The sequence below is a fragment of the Oryctolagus cuniculus genome, chromosome 2 (genome assembly GCF_964237555.1).
Source record: "Oryctolagus cuniculus chromosome 2, mOryCun1.1, whole genome shotgun sequence".
NCBI lineage: Eukaryota > Metazoa > Chordata > Mammalia > Lagomorpha > Leporidae > Oryctolagus > Oryctolagus cuniculus.
In genome coordinates, this window is record NC_091433.1 from 90,908,645 (window position 1) to 90,927,574 (window position 18,930).

An 18,930-nucleotide genomic window follows, 5' to 3' on the forward strand; every position below is an offset into this window, starting at 1 on the left:
AAAAAAAAAATTTTTTTCCTAGTGAATTCAGCAGTGAAATCATGCAGTTCTGGACATTTCTTTGTTGGAGGTTCTTTATTATTGATTCAATGTCCATCTTGGTTATTAGTCTATTATTTAGGCTTTGTATGTCTTCATGACTCAATTTTGTTGAATTGTATGTGTCTGAAAATCTACCCATTGCTTCTAGATTTTCTAATTTGTTAGCATATAGTTATTTGTAGTAATTCCTTATGATTTTTGTATTTCTGTATTATCCATTGTAACATCTTTTACATCTCTGATTTTACTGATTTGGGTCTCCCCCATATTTTTTTGGTTAGTAGACCACTGGTGTATCAATTTTGTTTATTAAAACCAGCTTTTCATTTCACTGATTCTTTGTGTCTTTTTTGTTTCAATTTTGTTTATTTTTTCTCTAAGTTTTATTATTTCTTTCTTTCTACCATTTGGCTTTTTTCTTCTTGTTTTTCTAGATCCTTGAGCTGCATTGTTAGATCATGTATTTGATGTCTTTCCATTTTCTTTTTTTTTTGGTAAGATTTTATTTTTTATTTGAGAGGTAGAGTTTCAAACAGCGATAAGGAGAGATAAAGAGATAAGAAGAGATATTGAGAAAGGTCTTCCATCTGCTGGTTCACTCCCCAAGTGGCCACAACAGCTGGAGCTGGGCTGATCTGAAGCCAGGATCCAAAAGCTCCCACCTAGGGGCAGGAGCCCAAGCACCTGGGCCATCCTCCACTGTACTCCCGGGCGACAGCAGAGAGCTGGCCTGGAAGAGGAGCAACCGGGACAGAATCCGATGCCCCAGCTGGGACTAGAACCCAGGGTGCCAGTGCCGCAGGCGGAGGATTAGCTAAGTGAGCCGCGGCACTGGCCAGGCAGGTTGACTTTTCAAAAGCGTCCACCATTACACAAAGCTGTTTCCAGTTAAGCACACAGAGCAACTTCCTGTCCTTCTTGACACTCACAGCATTTCATCTATTCTTTTGTGTATGCTTTGCTGATAACCCTGATCAATCTTTAATCTTATTACATATTTTGTCCGTAACTCCTACCTCTCCTATGAAGCACTAAATCTTCTAGTTTATATGTCTAAAATAAACTTATCTAACAGTAGTCTCCCACTAAATAAATGTTGAATGAAAACTAATCAATCCATACATTGGATACTTACTACATTCCATATGCTATGGGCACTTTGCACACATAATTTAACACACACTCATAAACAAACCATTCTCCCTGGACACTATTAGAGGAGGAAACTGTGGTTCAGAGAAGGGAAAAGAACAAAGCTTATCCAAAGTCCTGTGACTATTATGATGACAACCAGTATTCCAGCCAGGATATCATAAGCCAGTAAGCTGGGCTTCTGTGCTATTACACAGATTTTATCTCTCAGAGATAAAACGTTCTTGGACTTGCACTCAAGATGTACCCGCTTGATCCTGCTTGTACGTCCATAACAAAATATCATGGACTGTGTAGCTTAAACAGAAGAAACAGAGTTCTCTCAATTCTGGAGGCTGGGGAGTGGACCAGTGTATGCAGGGCAAACAAGATTGGTTTAGCAGTAATTTACTAGCAAAGTTTTACTTCACAGAGGGAGAGCTGTGCGTTAAGAAGCAAGAGTCCTAGACAGGCTTGAGAGAAAGGGAGGGAAGGGAGGAGAGGGGCGAGGAGAGGCGGAAGGGGAGGGGAGCAGAGGAGCGGAGAAGGGAAAGGCTGTGAAGGGCTGGGACGCAAGGACCATCAGCGGCAGCACAGAGGAGGCTGTGTGAATACCCTGGGCTGCCCGCGGCGAGCTTCCAACCATGGTGTCTTGCAGTTCTTATGGTTGTCTGTATCGGCCAGGTAGGAAGTAGAACAGGATGCCACGTTCCAACAAAAACCAGGCGTGAAGAGGTCTTAGAAGAAAAATCTTAACTGAATGCACGTTTGATTTGGGGTTGAAAGGGGGCTTCCTTTTCCCCTAACGGGAGTGCAGTACTAGCGGACCGGGAGGTCAGTTTCACTCCGAGGACTCATCCGGTGCCCGCCGAGGGCTGCCAGCTTGCTGTGTGCCCGCATGACCTCCGCCGTGTGATGGCTGTTAAAATCAGCACCCTTTGAGAGAAACGTGGCTTCTCCTAAAGAAAATGAAGCCAAGACATCTAGAAGCAGCCAGCAAAAAAAGCAACAAAGATCTATCTTGCATGAAGAGTGTCAGGAACACGATCACCACGACAGTGATGCCCCAGATTTGCTTTCCGACGCGCAGGCCATATGGAGAACGGGTGGACAGGCTGGGCTGTCACAGTAAGCTGGTGCACAGAGCGTCTCCCCCCGGGCCTGCCTCATTGGTTACTGGTCCAGAATTTGCAGTAGCCTCTCAAAATAGGACCATGTCCACCTCCTCTTCTCCTCTACTTATTCTGGGAAGACAACCTCAATTCCTGCTCCACCAAGAAAATAGAACCCAAGAGAACGGCGCTCGCCTGGAACCCAGAGTTCTGTCCCTGCTGCCTCTTGAGGGACCTCAGGCCTTCACTGACCTGCTGGATGTCAGCTGTGGTCGCCTCTTCCCTCCTATTCTCTCTCCTAACAGCTTTCCAACATTTTCAGAGTCTCTCTCATTTTAACAGAGAACAAATCGCTGTTCCCACTTCCAATGTTCTTCGCAAAATGGCATTAGAAATTTAATAGTACCTGCTACCCCTCTCTCTCCTCACCTCCCGTCATTACCAAGTTAGCCTGGTGCAACCCGGTTCCCTGTCAGCATTCCCCTGAAATAACAGTGCTCTCGAGCTGATTAGGCACGTCTTTTCTCATCAAATTCCATGGATGTTGGAAGCGGATGTGGGTTCAGACACTATAGGGAATGGATTCTAGTTCCTTCATTTACCAGTTGTTAGGCCTTCTGCAGTAACCGAACATTCAAGCTATGTAAAATGAATGCAACAAATCCATCGTTAGCATTGTCCTGACGACTGAGTGAGGAAATGTGCTCACTGAGTTCAGCCCGATTCCTGTCTACATTTACGGCAGGCTTACTGCTGTCGACCTCTTCGCAGCTTTGGATCTGGTCGGTTCTCTCCTCCTTCTCGACGTCCGTCCGTCCTTCTGTTGATGTGAGATGTTTCTGCCGTGCTGATCCCAGGCTTCATTAGAAGTTCTGAAAAAAAAAAAATTGCAAAATATAATGGAAATCAAATCAGAGTTAATAGGTTCGGTTAATTACAGGTAAAATTATATTGGAGGGGCTACTTAAAATTAAAACAAGACTTCCTCTAGTTTCCTCAGAGTCTCAAAGTTTGGGCTAAAGTGTAAGCCTGGTATCACCTGACCCAGGCAATTCTAGTCCACAACTGCAGCTCCCACCCACACCCACACCCACATGCTTCTCCCTTCCCTCATCACCAGCAGCCTGCAGGGGCAGATAGAGGGGAGAGTGTGCTGGGCCCACGACCTTGACAGCCCTGAAGGAGAAAGCCCAGGACGACCAAGGCAGGTTTTCTCACATTGATAGATTTCACAAACATCCGCGAGAGAGAGCAGCAGTTCCTGTCTTAGGAGAGAAGAGGTTTATGCTACCAGACTTGTCTGATTTTTGCTCTCCCTTGCCTGGCCACATCACTCCATAGGAGTTCACCCTAAGGCCCTTTTTCATCTCTGAGTTTAATCTCCCACACCCGTGGTCTCAGTTACCATCTGCAAGCTTGTGACTCCAAAAACTCCACTGCTATGCCTGTGAAACCAATCACCACGCATTTGTTTACTTACTTATTAAGGCAAAACACATTGATTATCCCAGCAAGGCTTGGCTGGCCCCCAGCCCAGATCTGCACCAGGTTGAAATCAGTTGTGCCTGGGGCTGTGCTGTCTCCCGGAAGCTCAGGGCTTCCTCCGGGGTCCCCTCGTGGCTGCACAAGTTCAGTTCCCTGAAGCTGTGTGGCTGAGGTCCTCGTTCCGTTGCCTTCTCTGTACAGTAGCGACTTGCCTCTTCAACCCAGCAGGAAGATCTCTCTTCCAAACCTGACCTTGAAGGACTCACCCAGGATACTCTCTCTTTTGATTAACTCCATGTTAACCAAGTATCTAGTCTTAGAAGTGAGAGAGTGTGCTAGTCCCAAGTCCCACTCACATTTAAGGAGAGATGTCCAACAGGAGGCAGATATTTTAGGACCACGTTTTGATTCTGCCTACTTACAGCACAGGTTATTTCTTCCTTCTGATGCATAATTTCATATCTGCACACAACGCCTCCCAAACCGCTTCAAACAGAAATTGCAAAGGCAACTCAGAATAAACATGACCAAACCCGAATTGTCTTTCTTTTTTTATTTTTAGAATTATTTTATTTGTTTGAAAGACAGAGTTACAGAGAGGGGTAGAGGTAGAGAGAGAGGTCTTCCATCCACTGGTTCACTCCCCAGATGACCACAATGGCCAGAACTGAGCTGATCTGAAGCCAGGAGCCAGGAGCTCCTTCCGGGTCTTCCACACAGGTGCAGGAGCCCAAGGACTTGGGCCATCTTCTACTGCTTTCCCAGGCCACAGCAGAGAGCTGGATCAGAAGTGGAGCAGCTGGAACTCGAAGCAGTGCCCATATGTGATGCCAGCGCTGCAGGCTGGGGCTTTAAACCACTGCACCTCGGCGCCCTGAATTGTCTTTCTTCATTCTCCTGGACACATAGCAGCACCAGTGCCTAAGGCTTTGCCTTGCTGTCAGTTGAACTGAGCTGGTTAGAGAAATGTGACCTCTTATAGCCTATTTGATCTTGAGTGGGTAACATTTGTAGCACAAAAATGGAAAGACAGCAGCCTTGATGTTCCAAAAGCTGATTAGACCAGGAGCTTGTGTATATCTTTTTTTTTTTTAACAGTTAATAGCTAACATTTATTTATTTTTATTTTTTTACAGGCAGAGTGGACAGTGAGAGAGAGAGAGAGAGAGAGAGAGAGAAAGGTCTTCCTTTGCTGTTGGTTCACCTTCCAATGGCCGCCACGGCCGGCACGCTGCGGCCGGCGCACCGCGCTGATCCGAAGGCAGGAGCCAGGTGCTTCTCCTGGTCTCCCATGGGGTGCAGGGCCCAAGTACTTGGGCCATCCTCTACTGCACTCCCTGGCCACAGCAGAGAGCTGGCCTGGAAGAGGGGCAACCGGGACAGAATCCGGCGCCCTGACTGAGACTAGAACCCAGTGTGCCGGCGCCACCAGGCAGAGGATTAGCCTGTTGAGCCACGGCGCTGGCCTTATATCTTGAAGTCAGTCACGTAAGAGTTACATGAGTGAGAAGCGAATGGCTTCATGAAGCTATAAAAAAGTAATTCCTAAAAGACGATAGTGAGTTGATCTACTTAATTTTACTCTTGGAGGAAAATATTTCCTTCTTCATCATAGTTTATCTCAAAATTGTCCTATTCTAATGCAATCAGTCTTTAAGAATAAGACAACCCCAATCAATGCAGAGTTAGAAGAAAAACAACTTGAATGACCTTCATACTGAAAACGATGTCTGGGCATTTGGCACACTGGCTGTTGCTCCTTGGGACACCTGAATCCCGTATTGGAGCGCCTGGGCTCGAGTCCCGGCGCTGCTCCTGCCCCCAGGTTGCTTCTAAAGGACACCCTTAGAGGCACCAGGTGACGGCTGAAATAATCGGGCCTCTGCCACCCATGCAGGGGACCTGGCTGAGTTCCCAGCTCCTGGCTGTTTCAGGCATTGGGAAGAAAACCAGTAGGTGAGAGATCTCTTTCTCCTTCTGTCTCTCTGTCTGTGTGTGTGTGTGTGTGTGTCTGTCTTTCTGTGTCTATCTGTCTCTCTCACTGTCTGTTTCTTGACGAAACAAAATACTTAAAAAAACTCATGGCAAACATTTTAAAAACTCCTATCTCCATTAAAAATTCAGATAGAAAAGCACTAAAATTTTTCTTTCATCCTTTCTTTCTAAATCACCTGGTCTAGTTATTTAAGAAGCATTGCTACCTAAGCTCGGCTTACTGAAGCACATCTGCCCACAAGTTCTGTGTTGTACAAAAACTTCCCCTTTTAATATTTTTAGACTGCTCCTTCCCCTACCGACTCACTGTGCGTGCTGACCTGTGCTCTTTTGTTTTGTTTTTGCAAGTCACGGAAAAACTCAGATATAGCAGCCTGTCCTTTACCGAAATCACAGCCATGGATGTCTGAGCTTCCCGCCATGGTCTGGGCTGGTTTCCAATCAATGTATCAGCAGGTACAACAAAAATGGAATGGCCTCCCTGCATTGCCCACAGAACGCCATGGACGCTCACAGTTTGGGGAGGGGCATGGGACTTCCCATGGATGGCCTTAGAGCGCCCCTAGAAGACAGAGCAAGGCAAAGCAAGAAGGAAATGGTACGCGGAAGTCTGATGCAATCAGTAGGCATTTGCTCAAATGTTCCTGTGCTTTCCAGGGCTGGTGTCACATTAAATTCTCCTCTGGTTCTTGTCTGTTTTTCCATGGCTTCCGAGCAGACAATGAAACAACCCTCAGGCTTTGTCATATTTCAAAAAGTTCATGGAAAATGAAATTTAAAGATGAGTTATTTTGGTGCAAAAAAGAATGTGTGTTATAAAAAAAACCTATGCTGTGATTTCAAAAATATTTTGCATAAAAATGAACTTATTTTCTAATTTATTTTTAAAAACTTTTGTGAATTTATTTGACAGGCAGAGAGACCCAGAAAAAACAAAGAGAAAGAGAAGGAAACAGACAATTTTCATCTACTGGTTCATTCTCCAAATGCCTGCATGGACAGGGCTTGGGGGAAAGAATCCAATTTTTTGAATCATCGCTGCTGCCTCCCAGAGTCTACATGGGAAGCTACAGTCAGGAGCTGGAGCTGAGAACCAAACCCAGATATGTGACAGGATGGTATCTTAAGTGCTAAGCTAACTGTTCCCCCTTGAACTTACCTTTTCATCCCATGTTTCCACAACCTCTTTCAAGTCCCTAAGTATACCAATACATACAGTTCATAACAGAGATGCGCCTCACTTTACCTCATAATTTATCACGTAAAGATTTGCTTGCTTCAGAATTTCCCTAGTCGAAAGAAGTTTTAAATGTAGTAGGAGTGGCATATTCTGCAAGCAACTGAAATGACCAGATTACCTAGAGAATATTTCTAACAGGAATTATGAGGCTGTGTGCCACTAACCACTCTGATATTACCTGCTGTGGACAAGTCATCACACATAAAGATCTGGACTTAATTAACAGTGAAATGGGAAGTTTTAATAACTAGACTCCACTTAGTTCTTTGGAATCCTTGAAGAAAATTCCATGTCTGTCTATTGAGTAAGTTTGGCTTTGGGAATGTTAGGCTGTGTTCAGATCAAAACTCTAGTATATTTTATTTGCCATAAATTCTAGAAGTGTTACTTCATCTTTGTTTAAGAATCATAAATATTAGCAACACCGTAATTCCCAATACTGGATAATTGCTTTATATAACCCTCTTGAGAAAAGAACATCTTTCCTCCATTAAATGTTTATGTAGACTTTTGAAAACATTTATTTATTTAAAAGACAGAGAGATCTTCCATCTGTCATTTCATTCTCCAAATGTCTAGGGGCCATCTGGGCAAAGTCGCCTTGGAGTACCATTCAGGTTGGCAGGGACCCAAGTACTTGGGCAATCATCTGCCGCTTCCCAGGCACATTAGCGAGGAGTCATATCAGAATCAGAGTAGCCAGGACTCTACTGGCACTCTGATGTGGGATGTGGGCATCCCAAGCGGGCACTTAACCTGCTGGACCACAATGCCTGACCTCCACTAAAAAATTTGACAGAAGCAAATCATTTGGCTAAGAGCTGCAAGAATCCTTGATCGGTTGGGTCAGACTCTGGGAAGAAGTGTCGGACACTTGGACAGAAGCAGTTTGATAAGCACTGCATTAAGGTCAATACACAACTATAAACAAAACAGCATCATGTGGGCCGCTGGGTGTGGAAGCAGATTCCTAACACCAGATCAACGTTTTTCCTGGAGAAAGAGAGTCCTGGGGATGGCATTCTTTGGCTAGGTAAGCCAGGCTGTGTGAACACCTAATCCTGCCAGGAAGAAGGGACATATTATAGAGGGCAGAGGGATCCTTACGATAGCGCCTCAACTTAACATTGAACTTACGACAGTGAAGTTCTTGCTTGGAAAGTGAAAAATCGTGTGCCATGTACAATAACTCAATGAATAAGGAGACCAAATCATGCATCTGGCGGGTGCTTTTCCTGGCTTTTATGGAACGTTCTACAGGTGTAGCTAAAGCTGTAAAACCACAGCTGTTCCACCCCAACAACATTTTGTTACACAGTCCCTGACATCCAGTACAACAAATAAATATTTAAGAGTTGTGGAAAGAATGGATCAATGAACTTAACTGTGTGTGATCTAGGAAAAGTTACCCGAGATCTCCACATGGAGCCTGCACTGTGGCTCAGTGGTTAAGCCACTGCCTGCATGCCGGCCTTCCATAGGAGCACCAGTCAGAGTCTCAGCTGCTCCACTTCCAATGCAGCTCCCTGGTCATGAGCCTGGGAAAGCAGTGGAAAAAGGGGACTTGAGCCCCTGCCTCCCAGGTGGGAAACCCAGATGAAATTCTTAGCTCCTAACTGGCATTGCAAACATTCAGGGAGTGAATCAGTGAATGGAAGCTCTCCCTCTGTCTTTCCTCTCTCACTTTGTAACTCTGCCTTTCATATAAATAAAAAAAAATCTTAAAAATTCTCTTCACATTCATTACTGTATCTGATAAAATGGGAACAATAATAATGTACATGATGGGAAAGATTAAATGAATTAGAGTGTTCAATATATGTTAATATTAGCTGAGATATGAAATGTGTACTTATATGAAATAAAAACTGAAACTCCATAAAGAGACAGTAAGTTGCTCATCATCAAAAGTAGAAAATAGGTGAAATGTGCTAAAATGGTTCTTCTTGGGGTGAAATTTATAAAACATGGAACTGAGTGAGGCCATCATCAGTATGGGTTGGATGGCTGGATGAGACCTAGAAGGATGGTAGGAGGGTCTGGACAGACAGGGGCTCTAACAAGAAGGTAGGCTGTGAAAGACTGAAATTTCAGCACCAGATTGCCAGGTACACAAATATTTAGGAATTCTAACCAATATATAGTTTTATAGCCATCTACACAGAGAACATCCAAATCAACATAGTCCCAATTTGTGATCATTAAATTATCAGAAAGACAGGATCTTTGCGTGTACACCCACATAAGCATAAGTGCCTCCGTTTTGGAATGCGTGGAACGTGACAGGTGCAAATCACATCCTTCCCAACTATCTGAAAACATGATCTTTCGAGAATTTTGAAAATGTGGTTTTCATAATGCTATTTTACAACCCAAAGTTTTCCAGATATTCCCAAAACATAAGCAAGTCTACTAACTTATTAGTAACATAAGAGCACCTCTAATTTATTAATGGCATCACATCAACTGTTTGGAGCTAATTGGATGCCCAGCAAGTTCAGGTCTAAGAATGCCAACAGTGACACAGAAAGTGGGACATGTGAAAGTAGAAGGGCCATGGTACGATGATGTTGACCTCCTGATGGTCACCGTGAAGACCATGTCCTGTTGGGAAGGAGAGACGGTTTCATGAGAATATGTGAGAGTTCTATTTCTGCAACACCTACCGGTTGCTGGCTGTGTTACACGATGCAGGTGCAGAACCAGTAAGGAACCTGTGTCCGGCCCAGTGGTCTCCTGCATGGTAGATGGGCCACATTTCTGTTCGGTACAAAAGGAATGCAAACCATGGACACAGGAGCCCTGGCTCTGCTCAGTGAAGCGGCAGGCATGAGGAGCAAAGGGTTTGTTAGTGTAACAGCTACAACCACTTGCATAACACGCAACTAGAAAATCCATCTGCTGTTTTGGGAGAGGGAGACAGAAAATCTGGTTATCTTTGGTCAAGATAACGGGCAAGGGTGTCATCCTCCCGTTCTCTAGGTACCGTGAACCCATGCCAACAAACCTGCCTCCTAGATCTTTCTCACTCTTCTTTCAAGGCAAGAGAGGTGTGTAGGGACCATTTGGCAAAGCCCCCCCTCCAGCCCCTCCTTCTCATGGCCATCTGTGTGCACGGTAGACACATGGGCACACTCCCCCACACCCCTGCCACAGCCATATTCCCATACATAGAGAAATAGCTGGAAGTGTTGCCCCACGCCCTACTTCATAACTCACCCGAGAGATGGGAGAGCACCAACCTTGGGATAAAAGGATGGCTCTGGGCATGGAGTCCCAAAAGAATTTGTCCCTGCTTCTCAAGCATGAGCCAGGGCAGAGACACCGGGTCTCCTCTTGCAGAGCAGTTCTCAGCATTGCAGTAGGGATGATCTCCTAGGCGGAAATGAAATATCTCACAGGGCAACACAACTGTCCATGCGTGCATTCCACGTGTCACAAGTCATAGGAGATCTACTGATTTCTATTTTCTTTTTAAAAAAAGCTTTATTTATTTGTAAGGACTGTGTGTGTGTGTGAGAGAGAGAGAGAGAGAGAGAGAGACAGAGAGAGAATCTTCCATCCTCTGGTTCACTCCCCAAATAGCTGCAGTTACCATGCTGGTCCAAGCTGAAGCCAGGAGCCTGGAGCTCCATGGGGTCTCCCATGTGGGTGGCTCTCATATGGGTGGCTCAAACACTTGGGATACATCTGCTGCCTTCCCAGGTACATTATCAGGGTGCCAGATTGGAAGCAGAGCAAGTGGGATTTGAAGTGTTGCTCCAGTATGGGAGGCTGGCTTTGCAGGCAGTAGCTTAGCTCCTTGTGCCACAATGCCAGCTTCATCCGGCCATTTCTATGTTGCACCGACAAGTTCAAGGAAATATTGACTGCACATCTAATACATTCCACTGAGAGGTTTTCACTGGCCAGTGCAGAAATAAACACGCTGGTAAAGGCCCATTTGGCCTGGTGAAGAATCTGCCAGGTAAGCAAGCAAGGACAGGGCATGAGAGCCTCTGGGGGGGTCCCTTGAGGACTTGGTTCAGAGGGTCCACTCAAGCCTAGGCAGTCAAGCAAGGCCTTTCTGAGGATGTGATTCCTGAGCTGGGGACAAGAAACTTAGCAGAGAGAAGGGCAGGGGACTCGAATGACAGTGCTCAGGCAGGGGGACACAGTCCTAGGAGGGTTTGTCTCTGCTTACAAATCTGTCTCCTGTGAGTTTCCTATATGAAAGATTCCGGAAGGTTCTTTTCTGCTCTGCTTTCTAGTTAGTCTGGCCAATAGGGAGCTTTGGCAGATACTAGCGAGAAGATGGAAAGTGTGCAGGCTATCAGTCTCTTTCCTCTTCCTGTGACTGGCGTGGTCCGACCGTGTCCTTTGACCCAAGTGCACTACAGTCTGCTTCTGCCCTTCCTGGTTCTTCTATCACCTGCTCTACCCCTCATTGGCCCCAAAGCAAGTTCTGTCACTAGGCTGGGTTACGGAGTCAACCCTCCACCCACCCATACCACTGCATGGGGTCCATTTGTAGTCTTCTCGTTCTTATTTTTGTTTTTAAGATTTATTTATTTACTTGAAAGACAGTTACAGAGAGGTCTTCCATATGTTGGTCACTCCCCAAATGATCACAACAGCCAGGGATGGGCCAAACCGAGGTCAGGAGCCAGAAACTCCATCTGGTTCTCCCATGTGGGGGCTAAGGGGCAAAATCACTTGGGCCATCTTCCTCTGCCTTCCCAGGCACATTAGCAGGGAGCTGGATCTGAAATGGGCAGTTGGGACTTTTAAAGATTTATTTATTTATTTAAAAGTTAAGAGTTACATAGAGAGAAGAGAGGCAGAGAGAGAGAGAGAGGTCTTCCATCTGCTGGTTCACTCCCCAGTTGGCTGCAAAGGCCAGAGCTTTGCCAATCTGGAGCCAGGTGCTTCTTCTGGGTCTCCCACGTGGGTGCAGGGGCCTAAGCACTTGGGCCATCTTCCACTGCTTTCCCAGACCACAGCAGAGATCTGGATCGGAAGTAAAGCATCTGGGTCTTGAACCAGCACCCATATGGGATGCCGGCACTGCAGGTGGTGACTTTACCCACTACACCACAGTGCCGGCCCCCAGCTGGGACTTGAGTCAATAGTCTGATATAGAATGCTGGCCTCACAAGTGGCAATTTAACCCGCTGCTCCACACTGCTGGCCCCGTTTATAGTCTTAATATTTTTATTTCAGTGTGGCATCTGTTTCCTATTAAGATATTAACTAATACAAATTCTGTTCAGAATAGCACTGAGCCATCTCAAAACCAACAGGGGCTCAGTTATCTGGCTCCCTTTCAATCAGGAGGGGTTGTAGAATAACATCATTCTGGCTGGCAAGATGCAACCAAGCACTGCAGAGCAGGTAGGGGGCTTCAGAAATGTCTCTTGGTAGGAGACGGTCTCAGCTGATGGCCCCTTGATTCTTCAGCCTTTCCCACTTCCGTCTTGGACAATGGACACAACCTCCACATTTTGAGCAATAGGGCTGAAGCCACAGGCTAAGGATGGAGGGCCACACAGCTAAGAAGGAGCCTGGGAGCCTTAGGACACTCAAGTGGTCATTGCACTTGGCCTTGGACTTTCAAATCCAGACACTTGTTAGCTGAAAGATTCCAGCCACGTGTGCCTCTGGCTGAGGTTAGGTATCTGTCATGTGCGACCTATGCGATCCAAAGAGACACTTGTCCCTTTTCTCCTGCCAAACTGTTGGGCACCCTGCAACTTTTGGGTCTCTCTCACCTCTGGTAGTTATTCCTCCCTGTTTCCCATTTCCAGATTCCTGGGTCTGATTCTTTTTGCACTCCGCCCACCTCCACACCCTGGATATCAAGCTTTGGTAAGTCTTGCACCCAGCACTCTGAAACAGCTCCCGCAGCGCAGACTCTAGGACCACCAAGGTGCCTGGCCAGTTACTGCTGTCGAGTATCCACCGCAGTAGGAGACAGAGTTGCTCTTATTTCTCTAGTACGTTCTGCTTCGTGGCTGCAGCGTGTTCAGTCGGAAAATTTCTCCGAGACTCGGGTTGCATCCTTTTAAAAGTTTGATGTGTTGCCTTTACCCATGCTGTAGAATTGTTATGAGATTCAAAATCCAATAAAAATGTTTTTCAGCCTCAAAGAAACAACTCCACAGTCAGAATAATAAGGTCAGGATTATTATTGGAATCTCAGAGAGACAGAGCCAGGGCATCGGGAGTCAGGAGACCCAAGCGATTATGAGCTGGGAGGAGTCGGTTAACCTCCCGATACTTCAGAGTTTCCAGTAGCTACAGTGATTCTATTAACATCATCCTTCGCAGAGAGTTTTTGGATATTCACTGCCCCAAATAAGGCTGCCTCCTGGGCACTTTTTTTTTTTTTTTTGCTCATTGTTGAGGTTTTGGCTTCAATGAGGGGGCCGCAAGTAAATTAGCTCTGAAACTTTCTCTTTATTATTGTAGGACAAAAGAATCTGGAGATTTCTTGCAAGGCAGTACAGTTGCTCCGATGGCACTGGCAAGAGGAGGCAGCTGGCAGAGAATCTGCCATTCTCTCCATTTCACTTGGTGCTCTTCTCTCTCCCCGACCAAAGTCACGGGCAATCAAGCGCGGTCTACAAAGTCCCTGGGGCCCTATGCACTATTTCCTCGAGAATTAATTCCAAAAATGAATCTGCGTCTAGCATCTCCTGCAAATAGGCAGTGGCTCTTGCAAGCTGCCCACCAGGAGGACTCGGGGGAAATCGGTGCTACACACACATGCTTATAGCACAAAAATGGACTGACTAGCACAAAAGATGGGGTGATGCCGTGGTCTTACAGCACAGCCCCGAGAGCTGGACTTCCTGAGATGCAGTGACACTTCCAGTTACATGATCTTGGACAAGTTAATGAATTTCCTTGTGACTCATTTTTCTCTTCCAGATCATAGGAATGCGAAGTGTACCTCTTCTGTTAGATGGTTCAGGTTACCTTGCACCGTAGATAGCTTGCTACGTGTGCTAGGCACATGGCCACAGTTACAATCTTTGTGGTCAGACAACAGACCCAGGCAGGGCTCGAGTCAGGCGCTTCCAGGCACCAGACAGGTAGTAGCAGGTGACGAGGGCACTTTGGAGACATTCAGCCCCGCGCGGAGTCGGCAGCTGCCACTCTGCTCCCCTCCACTGTCGCTGAGGGTGAGGAAATGTGGGTCAAGCATTCAATGACTTAAGAAAAGGTAGCAATTGGGGTTTTTATTGAGTTTTTTTTTTTTTTAACAGTGTCAACTAAGCTGAGAACACACAGCAAACAAAACACAGCTGAGGATGAGAACAGCCTTTCAGACTCTGGTTTGTAGAATTTGCATTAGAGAAACCAATAGCAGATGGCTGTCTGAGATTCCATGATCATGTTTTGTGATTTCCAAATGCTGGGTCCCTGACGCTTGGAAAATGTTTTGAGCCAGGGCTGCACCTGGATCTTGCATGGGATAAACTTTTAGGGGGAAGAGGAAGGAAACACCTGTTGAAGGCAGCCAGCAGCTGACACTTTGACATGCTAATTTTATGTCCCTCCCATAACCACGTGACAAATGGGTGTGGGTGTTTCCAGGATAGGGGATCTGAGACCCAGGGGGAGTGAGCAAGTTGCCGAAGTCTACATAGCCACGGTTGGAAGAACAAATATTCACATTCAGCTCTGTCTGACGCCAAAGCCCTTCTTCTTGGCCACTTTTTAAAATCTACCTGTCAGTTATGCAAAAGAAATGAAGGCAATGTTAGACCCTAGGGAATAAATTCCAGAGCCTCAATGGCTTACCTCAATGCTTACTTTTCGGATGCGCGCGTCTGATCGGTGGACACCTGCTTGTCAGTCCTTCGGGGACCTGATACGTCCTCTCATCCTGCTGGGCCATCATGTATGTGTGGTGTTCAAGGACAGAGTGGAAAACGAGTACACACAGCGGACCTCACTCCAGAGGTATGCGTGCGGCTTGACACTTCCAATCACAGCCGCCGTGACCACGGCCATGCAGAGCAAGGGAGGAAGCTGGGACATGTCTCTCCTCTGGTTCAGCAGGGAGAGGAAACAGATCTGGCAAGCATCTAGGAGCCTCTGCCACTGGCTGTCAATATTTCATCGGAGACGCAATCATTTTTTTTTAACCACCTGGAGCCAATGCATGCTTCCTTGGGGAATCTTTGAAATGAGATGATTGGATTCTCAGCCCATCTTGTCTAGGAGATGATGATGAACTCCTTTAAGTAGCTGTTTTCTCAGCCATGAGTTTGGCTTCCTCAGCACTAGCATGTTACAGAGGCCATTTCTCTCTGATAGTTTATAACCTTAAAAAAGTTATGATGTGGACAGTCCGTTAAGCCCCATAATCCATCATCAACAAGAGGATTATGTAGTAACTCCCACTTTTAAATTGAATTTTAGTGCCCTCCATTAACCATTCACTGGAGAGAAATGACAAATAATTTCATGGCTCAAGAGCAGCAGACAGATGAGCCTAGCAAAAGAGGGTCTGGTGTCAGTGGGAGGCGAACCGAGTGTGTAGCCTTCAAATTAAGGGCGTTTGCTTTCCAACTTTCTAATTGCATAATTTAGTATCGCCCCGGGGTCATTAGCCTGCTTTCTTAGATGAGCAGAGAGCAATTTCCCTGTACTAAGAACGTGTCGGCTTCTTGCTGCTGCTGCTGGTGGTCCCATGTTTGTTCTCCAGCAGAGATACCCTGGACCCTGGGAAGCTGAAACGCCTCCTAGATGCTTAAGGTCTGGACAAGCCTTCCCTCATTTCAGAGGGAAGTGTTTCATGGTGCCTAGCTTTTTCTTCCCTCCAGGTTTCTCTTTTTTTTTTTTTTTTTCTCAACTCTTCGGGGAAGAATAGCACTTTAGCCTCGCTTCATTGGAAAGATGCATAAATGCTACTGGCATTGGCCCCTACACCCAGTGTCTTATTTTTATGTGTGGAACGTCCCCCTAGGACATTGGATGCTCTCAGCAGCGCTGCCTTTGTACTAAACACAGAGGGAAAAGAGGGCAGCTGACTGCCTTATGCAACCTCCATCTCAGGGCTCTGCAGGAGGACGATGAGTAGCTCTGTGGACAGTGCTGGCCACACTGCGGAGACGTCCCCTCCACGCGTGCTGTCCCTTGAACACGCACGAGACCGTGGGCAAAGAGGAAATCTGATGAAGACACAGGGGAAGCGGATGACGTCATTTGTTCAGATCGTAAGAAGCAAGTTTGTGGTTTGTAAGAAGTAAAGAGGGGTCAGGGTCAAGCTTCCAGCTGCGATGCCTACATCCCATAATGGAGGACGAGTTCCAGACCCGGCTGCTCCTCTTCCAGTCCAGCGTCCTGCTAATGTGCCTGAGAGGTTAGCAGAAGGTGACTCGCCTTCAGGGGCCCTGCCAACCACGTGGGAGACCTGGACGGAGTTTCAGGCTATGGCTTCAGCCTCACCTAGCCTTTGGGAGTGTACCCAGCAGATGGAAGATCTCTCTCTATGTGTCTCCCCATCATCTGCGTTTCAAATACATAAATGAGTAAATCAATCTTAAAAAAAGAAGTAACACAACTTCAAGACCTGCTTTCTTCGTGCCTCTCAGGAGAAGCTAGACTAACAGCACCTTCACAGGGGAGGGGCTGTAACTCTGTGTGACGCCACAGCTGTCTGTGGCACGAACGTTTCACTATTGTCCAAAAAATCACCCACCCGTTCCCAACCACCCCAGATATTATCAGAGAAAGCTCAGAGCCATCTTGCTGCTACACTCACGGCAAGAAGATAAAGCACTGTGTTAGCACAGCTCGGAGAAGCCAGGGAGCAAAGTCTTCAAGTTCCCTTCCAGCACAGGCACGCAGAGCGCAAGGTCATCTGCCCCCTCCCTCGCTCACTCTTAGGAACAATTAGCCATCAGCAGTGCTTGATCCAGCACGACATGCCTGCCTGTCCAAGCTGCTGATCAGCATGACAAGGCAAAATCTCCTCTGCAGTGACACGTTGCATAGTCGTGCCACAGAGCTCTGAGTGTCCCCCATGGTTTCCTCTTTCACTCGTCAGGAACCGGGCTCCCGCGGGTGACAGCTGTGATGGGCGGGGAATGGAGAGAGCAGAGATCCAGCCCTTACAAATTTGGGAAGGGTGTGGCCTTCGTGCTCCTTGTGACGTCATGGGAACCAGAAATCTTATAGCTGATGTTCAAGTCAAAATGATACAGCATGCCGGAGCTTTTCATGGGCTAATGATTCCTCTGTTTCAGAGTATTATTTTCACAATCTGTAAATATCTTCCCACTTCAGTATCTTTCCACTGCCAAAATGTTTTTTTTTTTTTTTAATTCTATGATAAAGGACAAGATTCATTCATTTAAAGAGATGAAAGAAGTTAAATAAAAATGTAATATTTACCTCCACAATTAAGGATATTTTATCCCTGGGGAGCTCAGTCTAGTGACTACCTTTTCTCTGTGGGCTCCTATAATTTTAAAGCTCACACATACCTGGAAAATTCAGAAATAAATGGGAATGCATGCCAAAAGCCCATTATGGAAGAATCACTATGTTCCCAAATTTGTATATCCTGAGTGCGTGAAGTTGTATTCCTTAAACAAAATTAAAAACTGCAAAAAATAAAGAAGAAAATAAAATAAGATAAAGAACCAAGGCTTTTTTTTAAAGATTTATTTATTTATTTGAAAGGCAGAGTTACAGAGAGGCAGAGGCAGAGAGAGAGGAAGAGAGAGAGAGAGAAAGAGAGAGAGAGAGGTCTTCCATCTACTGGTTCACTCCCCAAAATGTTTCTGACAGCTGGAGCTGCACCAATCTGAAGCCAAGAGCCAGGAGTTTCTTCCAGGTCTCCCATGTAGGTGCAGGGGCCCAAGTACTTGGGCCATTTTCCACTGCTTTCCCGGGCTATAGCAGAGAGCTGGATGGGAAGAGGAGCAGCCGGGTCTTGAACCTGTGCCCATATGGGATGCCGGCACTGCAGGTGGCAGCTTTACCCATTATGCCACAGTGCCAGCCCATAAAGAGGGTTTTTACATAGTGGATAAGATGCCCAAGTCCCATATGGGAGTACATTTGGTTGTCAACCAGCTCTGGCTCCCAACTCCAGCTACCTGCTAATGCAGTCAATGGGGGGCAGTGGTACTTGCTCTAGGAATTGGAGTCCTACCACGCACATGGGAGACCTGAGTTGTGTTCCTGGCTTCTGCCTTCAGCCTAGCCCATTCCTGGCCATTGAAGGTGTTTGGAGAGTGTAATGTATCACGCATATCTACTGTGTGATAGGCAATGCCTTTCCCTTGAGAGAAGGGATGGTTTTATTCCTAAAGGATACCCAGATATATAAACAGATCACTTTGGTACACAGTGCAGCAATGATGCAGCAGCTGACAGAAGAGAATTTAAGTATCTGACGGATAATTCCCAGCCTCAATACTATTAATAGATATAAACTATTCTTTTGTTTAAAAGCCCAGCAAGGCTGTTAATGAGTCATCAAAGTACTAATCTGAATCTCCATTGATTCTGTTTTTCTTCCTTGGAAGAATTACGTTGCCTCCGTCTTCCCAAACACTAGGCAGCTCACCCATCCTGGCTGCCACAGTCACCACCCAGAGCCCCTGCCTTGCTGACTGCCACTGGTGTCATTGCGTACTCTTTCTTTCCGCTCTACCTCTCACAACGTGACTGCCTTTTATGGCTAATCCTCCCATGCTGGATTTGGGTCATCTGCTTATTGAGTTGTCAGAGCTCGCTCTGTATTCTTATCACATACATAATTTGCAAAAATTCATCTTGTCCCCCTCTCTGAGTTACACTTTCACTTTCTTGATGATGTCCTTTGAAACACAAAAGTGTAACTCTCAATGAAGACCGACTTACTTATTTTTTAAAATATTTATTTTATTTATTTGAAAGAGTTACAGAGAGAGGTAGAGA

At 46.1% G+C, this 18,930-nt stretch overlaps 1 long non-coding RNA gene across 1 annotated transcript in view; it reads left to right on the plus strand.

Moving 5' to 3' along the window:
* The window catches only part of LOC127487278 (uncharacterized), a 53,910-nt gene extending 39,280 nt beyond the window's left edge, over window positions 1–14,630 (plus strand). Inside the window, exons 2-3 of the long non-coding RNA XR_007913986.2 lie at window positions 12,792–12,852; window positions 14,256–14,630. This is a non-coding gene — a long non-coding RNA (uncharacterized lncRNA). The remainder of the gene's footprint in view (window positions 1–12,791; window positions 12,853–14,255) is intronic.
* The last annotated feature ends 4,300 nt before the right edge of the window (window positions 14,631–18,930 follow it).